The sequence below is a fragment of the Nicotiana tomentosiformis genome, chromosome 10, assembly GCF_000390325.3.
Source record: "Nicotiana tomentosiformis chromosome 10, ASM39032v3, whole genome shotgun sequence".
NCBI classification, from domain to species: domain Eukaryota; kingdom Viridiplantae; phylum Streptophyta; class Magnoliopsida; order Solanales; family Solanaceae; genus Nicotiana; species Nicotiana tomentosiformis.
Window position 1 is genome coordinate 48,903,233 of NC_090821.1, and position 7,939 is coordinate 48,911,171.

Consider the following 7,939-nt stretch of genomic DNA (forward strand, 5'->3'; position numbering starts at 1 on the left):
CCGGTCAAATTTCCCAAAAATTCAACTTTCGCCATTTCAAGACTAATTTAGCTACAAACCTCCAAAACACAATCTGGACATGCTTCTAAGTCCAAAATCACCCAACGGAGCTAACAGAATCGATGAAATTTTATTCCGGAGTCGTCTTCACACAATTCCAACTATGGTCAAAATCCTAAGATTTAAGCTTCCGTTTTAGGGACTAAGTGTCCCTAATCAGTCCAAAACCACAAATAGAACCTCTCGGCAAGTCACATAAGCAGAAAAGGATACGGGGAAAGCAGTAAATAGGGGATCAATACTAATACACTTAAAACGATCGGCCGAGTCGTTAAATCCTTCCCCTCTTAATATAATCGTTCGTCCTCGAACGAGCATAAAGACATACCTGAAGTGGTCAAAAGATGAGGATAGCGGCTGCGCATATCATGCTCGGTCTCCCAAGTCGCCTCCTTGACCGGCTGACCCCTCCACTGAACCTTCATGGAAGCAATGTTCTTTGACCTCAACTTTCGAACCTGCCTATCCAAAATAGCCACCGGCTCCTCAACATAAGATAAATCCTTATCCAACTGGACTGAGCTGAAATCCAACACATTGGACGGATCGTCGTGATACCTTCGGAGCATGGGAACATGGAATACTGGATGAACTGTAGAGAGACTAGGTGGTAGTGCAAGTCTGCAAGCCACCTCTCCAACCCTCTCAAGAATCTCGAAAGGCCTGATATACCTATGGCTCCACTTGCCCTTCTTCCCGAACCTCATAATACCCTTCACGGGCAAAACCCGGAGCAAGACTCGTTCCCCAATGATGAATACAACATCGCGAACCCTCCGATCCGCATAACTCTTATGTCTGGACTGGGCTATGCAAAGTCGATCCCGAATCACCTTAACCTTCTCCAGAGCATCCTGAACCAAGTCTGTACCCAATAATCTTGCCTCGCCCGGCTCGAACCAACCCACTAGAGACCGGCACTGTCACCCATAAAGGCCTTATACGGTGCTATCTGGATGCTTGACTGATGACTGTTATTGTAAGCAAACTCCGCAAGTGGCAAGAACTAGTCCCAAGCACCCCCAAAATCTATCACACAAGCACGGAGCATATCCTCTAGTATCTGAATAGTGCGCTCAGACTGTCCGTCCGTCTGAGGGTGAAATCTTGTGCTCAACTCAACCCGAGTACCAAACTCCTGTTGTACAACCCTATAGAACCGTGATGTAAACTACGTACCCCGGTCAGAGATGATAGATACGGTACGCCATGAAGCCTGAAAATCTCACGGATGTAAATTCGAGCCAACTGCTTGGAAGAATAGGTAGTCATCACATGAATGAAATGAGCGAACTTGGTCAGCCAATCCACAATCACCCAAACTGCATCAAACTTCCACTGAGTCCGTGGAAGCCCAACAAAAAAATCCATAGTGATCCGCTCCCATTTCCACTCCGGAATCTCAAACTTCTAAAGCAATCCGCCTGGACGCTGATGCTCATACTTTACCTACTGGCAATTCAGACACCGAGCTACATATTTCACTATGTCATTCTTTATTCTTCTCCACCAGTAATGCTATCTCACGTCCTGAGACATCTTCACGGCACCCGGGTGAATGGAGTACCGTGAACTGTGAGCCTTCTGGAGATTCAACTCACGCAGACCATCTACATTGGGCACACATAGCCTGCCCTGCATCCTCAGTGCACCATTATCTCCAATAGTGACCTCCTTAGCATCACTGTGCTGAACCGTTTCCTTAAGGACAAGCAGATGGTGGTTATCATACTAACACTCCCTGATACAATCATAAAGAGAAGACCGAGAGACCACACAAGCCAATACTCGACTCGGCTCCGAAATATTCAATCCAACAAACTAGTTAGCTAAGGCCTGAACATCTAACGCCAATGACCTCTCTGCTGCTGGTAGATATGCTAAGCTCCCCAAACTCTCCGATCGGTGACTCAAGGCCTCGACCACCACATTGGCCTTCCCAAGATGGTACAAAATGGCGATATCATAATCCTTAAGCAGCTCCAACCACCTCCGCTGACGCAAGTTAAGATCCTTCTGTTTGAACAGATACTACAAAGTCCGGTGATCGGTGTAGATCTCACATGGGACACCGTACAAATAGTGCTGCCAAATATTCAAGTCATGAACAATAGCTGCTAACTCAGGGTCGTGGATAGGATTGTTCTTTTCATGCACCTTCAGCTGCCTAGACGCGTAGGCAATTACCCTACCGTCCTGCATCAACACCACGTCGAGACCAATCCGTGACGCATCATAATATACAGTATAAGACCCTGAACCTGTAGGCAATACCAATACTGGGGCTATAGTCAAAGCCGTCTTGAGCTTCTGAAAGCTCTCCTCACACTCCTCTGTCCACTTGAACGGAGCACCCTTCTGGGTCAGCCTAGTCATAGGTGCTGCAATAGATAAGAAACCCTCTACAAATCGACGGTAATACCCCGCCAAACCAAGAAAACTCTGGATCTCCGTAGTTGAGGACGGTCTAGGCCAACTCTATACTGCTTCAATCTTCTTTGGATCCACCTGTATCCCATCACTCGATACTACATGACCCAAGAACGCCACTGAGTCTAGCCAAAACTCACATTTTGAAAATTTTGCATATAACTTCTTTTCTCTGAAGGTCTGAAGCGCAGTCCTCAGGTGCTGCTCATGATCCTCCCGAGTCCGGAAGTACACCAGAATGTCGTCAATAAATACAATGATGAATGAGTCAAGATAGGGTCAGAACACACAGTGCATCAAGTGCATAAGTGCTGCTGGGGCATTGGTCAGCCCGAATGACATCACAAGAAACTCGTAGTGACCATACCGAGTCCTAAAAGCAGTCTTCGGGATATCTGGCTCCTGAATCTTCAACTGATGATAGCCTGAACGTAAGTCAATCTTGGAAAACACTCTGGCACCCTGTAACTGATCAAATAGGTCATCAATATGAGGCAATGGATACATGTTCTTCACTGTGACTTTGTTCAACTGGCGATAATCAATGCACATACGCATAGAACCATCTTTCTTCTTCACAAACAAGATCGGAGCACCCCAAGGTGCCACACTGGGCCGAATGAAGCCCTTATAAAGAAACTCCTATAACTTCTCCTTCAACTCCTTCAACTCAGGAGGAGCCATACATTATAGAGGAATAGAAATGTGCTGAGTGCCCGACAACAAATCAATGCCAAAGTCAATATCTCTGTCGGGCGGCATGCCCGGAAGATCAGCTGGAGATACATATGGAAAATCCCTCACTACTGGGACTGACTCAACTATAGGGGTATCAATGCTGACATCTCTCACATAAGCTAGATATACGTCACAACCCTTCTCAACCATTCGTTGAGCCTTAAGAAATGAAATAACTCTACTGGGAGTATACTATAAGGTACCTCTCCACTCTAATCATGGTAATTCTGGCATAGCCAGCGTCACAATTTTGGCGTGACAATGAAGAATAACATAATGGGGCGACAACTAGTCCATGACCAAAATAATATCAAAGTCTACCATGTTGAGCAATAATAAATCGGCTCTGGTCTCAAAACTACTAAGAACAACCAAACACAATCGATACACACGGTCCACAATAATAGAATATCCCATAGGTGTAGACACATAAATAGGAGAACTCAAAGAATCACGAGATACGCCCAGATACAGGGCAAAATAAGAGTACACATAAGAATAAGTGGAGCCTCGATCAAATAAAATTGACGCATCTCTATGACAGACCGGAACAATACCTGTAATGACAGAGTCGGAAACACCTACCTCTGTACGAGCAAGAAGAGCATAATATCTGGCCTGGCCTACCCCTCTAGGGCGACCTCGACCTCCACCTCAAGCTGGCTGAGCAAGTGGAGTAGTAGCTGGTGCTGTAATCATAGCCTGAGGACCCGGTGGAGTACGTTATGCCTGAGAGGTCTGTGGAGGTGAACCCCTCCTAAGTGTGGGGCAATCCCTCACCATATGGCGGGTGTCGCCACACTCAAAACAAGCTCTCGGAGGGCGTGGCTGCTGTGACTGGCTCGGGCGTGGTCTGCTGGACTGACCGCAAAAAGCACCCCATGTAGGAGGCACACTCGATACTGGCGGTGCATAATAAGGCTCTTGGGGCCTAGAAGGGGTCGGAATACCACTGGCGGCTTGAAGTGCTGAGTGAACGGGGTGACTCACATAACCCCTACCATGACGAACTGCAGTTGGGGCACAAGCACCACTATAAGTACCCGAATCTCGAGACCTCTTGGACTCCATCTCCTCTCTCTTCCGAGCAAGTATACCCTCCAATCTACTGGCAATACTCACAACCTGCTTGTAAGAAATATCCATCTCCAACTCTTGGGCCATGCTAAGACTGATGCTGGGGTGGAGTCCCTCGATAAATCGAGGAACCCTCTCTCGAACTATAGCAACCAAGGCTGGTGCATGTCGGGCCAATCACTGAAGCAAATTGCATACTCCGACACAGTTATAGCACCCTGGTGCAACTGCTTAAACTCCGTGCGCCATGCATCTCTGAGACTCTGGGGAACATACTCCCTCAAGAACATGTCCGAGAACTGAGTCTATATAAGTGAAGCTACCTCATCTGGACTACCTAACTCATAAGCACGCCACCACTGATATCCTCTAAGATGGAATGTAGTAAAAGAAACTCCACTCGACTCCGCTACGCCCATAGTACGAAGAATACAGTGACAATCCTCCAGAAAACCCTGAGCATCCTCCCACGCCAATCCACTGAAGGTAGGAGGGTGGTACTTCTTGTACCTCTCAAGTATGAGCTGTCCACCTCAGAAACTGCTGCCCTAACCTCGGGCTGAGCTGGAGCTACCAGCTACATCAATATAATCTATGGAACCTGGTCGACCTGAACCCGCTGCTCTGGAGTACCGGCGACAGGAGTCTGTGCTCCTCCCCTAGCCTGAGATGTAGCAGGAGCAAGTGGGATCAATCCCACCTGAGCCAAGGTGCTGAACATGATCAGAAACTGGGCTAGAGTCTCCTGGATGGCTGGTGCAACAACAGAGATCTCGGGTGTCTGTCCTCCAGCTGGATTTATTGGGGGCTCCTCTGTGGCAGCTCGTGCAGGTGCTCTGGATGCACCATATGGACGTCCTCGGCCTCTACCCCGGCCCCGACCTCTCGTAACTCTAGCGGGGCGCGAGTGCCTGGTCATCAGATCTGCCTGTACGTGTCCTCACCATCTGTGAGAGAATAGAATACAGAAGTTTAGAATTTTGGAGTCAACATTTTTCGCACAACAAAGAATCAAAGAAGTGTAGTTTTCCTAACAGTTCCATAGCCTCCCGAAGATAAGTACAGACGTCTCCGTGCCAATCCGCGAGACTCTAATAAACCGGCTTGTGACTCACGACACCTATGAACCTAGAGCTCTGATACCAACTTTTCACGACCTAATTCTCCCTCCATAAGACGTTGTGACGGTACCTAGTCTCTACGACTAGGTAAGCCTAACAAAATATGAAAAATAACAAAAATGGAAATAAAACTTAACAACTAACTGCAACAGATAACTAAATAACTGGTAACAATGCCGCTCGGCATGTACAATAACCAACACTCTAGTAATACACAGTATTCCCAAAATCCGAAACAACATAAGTCACAAGCTACAGAAGGAAACTAGTATCTCTATACACCAGAGTCTAATAAAAAAAGTACGGAAGGTAAATGACATAGGGGAGAATAGAGGGGGACTCCGAGGTCTACGGACGCGGCAGGTGTACCTTGAAATCTCCGTACAACAGCAATTACTCTCAGCTAATAGCGAGGCTAATAAGAAGCACCTGGATCTGCACATAAAACATGAACACAAGAGTAACATGAGTACACCACAACGCTACCCAGTTAGTGCCAAGCCTAACCTTGGTAAAGTAATGATGAGGTCAGGTCCGAGCCCCACTGCGATATAATAATAAGACAAATGATATAATAAAATTAAGTAAACTGGAGAATTTAACAGAAAGAATTCACAGAGAAATAACAACACAGCACAATGTGATAACAACATGGGTGGTCCCGAGATACCGTCTCGTATCCTCAAAAGTAAATATGTGAGGAGATCTCTCGGGGTACCGCCTCGTAGTCTCAAAAGTAAATGTGCAGGGGGTCTCCCGAGGTACCACCTCACAGTCCCAAAAGTAAATATGCAGGGAGAACTCCCGAGGTACCACCTCGTAGTCTCAAAAGTAAACACACAGCTCAACCGATAAATACAACAGTTAACAACAAGAATTCTACAGTTAAAACTGATAGAGATCAAGGAAGAACATGAAATAAACTAGGCATGCTGTACAAAGTTCAAATAAGCAGTTAAAGCACGTAGACATGCGATATTAGACTACACATGATAACTACACATGCTGGTATAACTCAATGAAGATGAAAATAGGTTGCTACTCAGTAAAAGTCGAGTTTTACAACAAATAGCCCGTGAACGCACTCATCACCTCATGTATATGGCACTCATATATCACAACAGTACCAAATCCTAAGGGGATTCCCCCTCCCCCCACAAGGTTAGGCAAGCCACTTAGCTCGAACCAAGCTCAATGAATTAGTAAGAATGCCCTTTCCTCGATTATCCGACTCCGAATGGCCCAAATCTAGCCAAAAACAATTATATATCATAAATACAACTAGAATAGACTAATATAATTAATGAAATCAAGACTTTAACAAATATTTCGAAAATTGTCCTAAAAAGTCTACTTGGGCCGACGTCTCGGAATCGGATAAAAATCATAAAATACGAACACACATTCACTCACGAGTTCACTCGTACCAAAATTATCCAAATCCGATATCAAAATCCCAATCAAAACTCAAAAACTTAGTTGAAGAACTTCTCCTATTTTCCCCATATCTTTCAACCCAAATCCGAAATTAACGATAGATTAGTGGGATATAACCAAAAACAAGTGAAGAATCATTACCCAATCGATGTCTCTGAAAATCCCTATCTCAAGTTTTGATAAAAATGGCCAACCCTCATTTTTGGAAACTTTAATACTGCCCATGCATCCCTTCTTCGCGAACACGGCCACACCCTTGCGTACGCGAAGCACAAAATTGCTTCAGTCAAAAATCCTTCATCGCGAACGCGATGGTCTACTCGCGAATGCGAAGGCTACTCAGCTCGACCCTATGTGAACGCGGAACCAGCATCGCAAGCACGTAGGCAAAATGGCCCGAAGACTCAATCGACCAACTTCCTCAACGCGAATGCGAGACCACATCGCGAACGCGTAGACCAATTACCTCAGAGCTTCACGAATGCGGGACGTCAGAGCTTCATGAACGCAGGACCTCCATCACGAACGCGAAGCACAAATCCCACCTGCCTCCAGTTCCTCTTTGCGCGAAGAAGGAAACCAGCAACTAGAAAACTAGAAAAATCTGCAATCTTTCACAAGTCCAAAATGATCCGTTAACCACCCGAAATTAACCCGAGGCCCCTGGGACCTCAACCAAACATACCTACAAGTCCTAAAATACCATACGAACTTAGTCGAGCCTTTAAATCATATCAAACAATGCTAAAAACATGAATCACCCTCCAATTCAAACTTAATGACTTTGAAACTTCAAACTTCTACAACTGATGCCGAAACATATCAAATCACGTCCGATTGACCTCAAAGTTTGTACACAAGTCATAATTGACATTATGGACTTACTCCAACTTCCGAATTCGGAATCCGACCCTGATATCAAAAAGTCCAGTTCCGGTCAAACTTTCCAAAAATTCAACTTTCGCCATTTCAAGCCTAATTTAGCTACAGACCTCCAAAACACAATCCGGACACGCTCCTAAACCCAAAATCACCCAACGGAGCTAACAGAATCGATAAAACTCTATTCCGGAGTC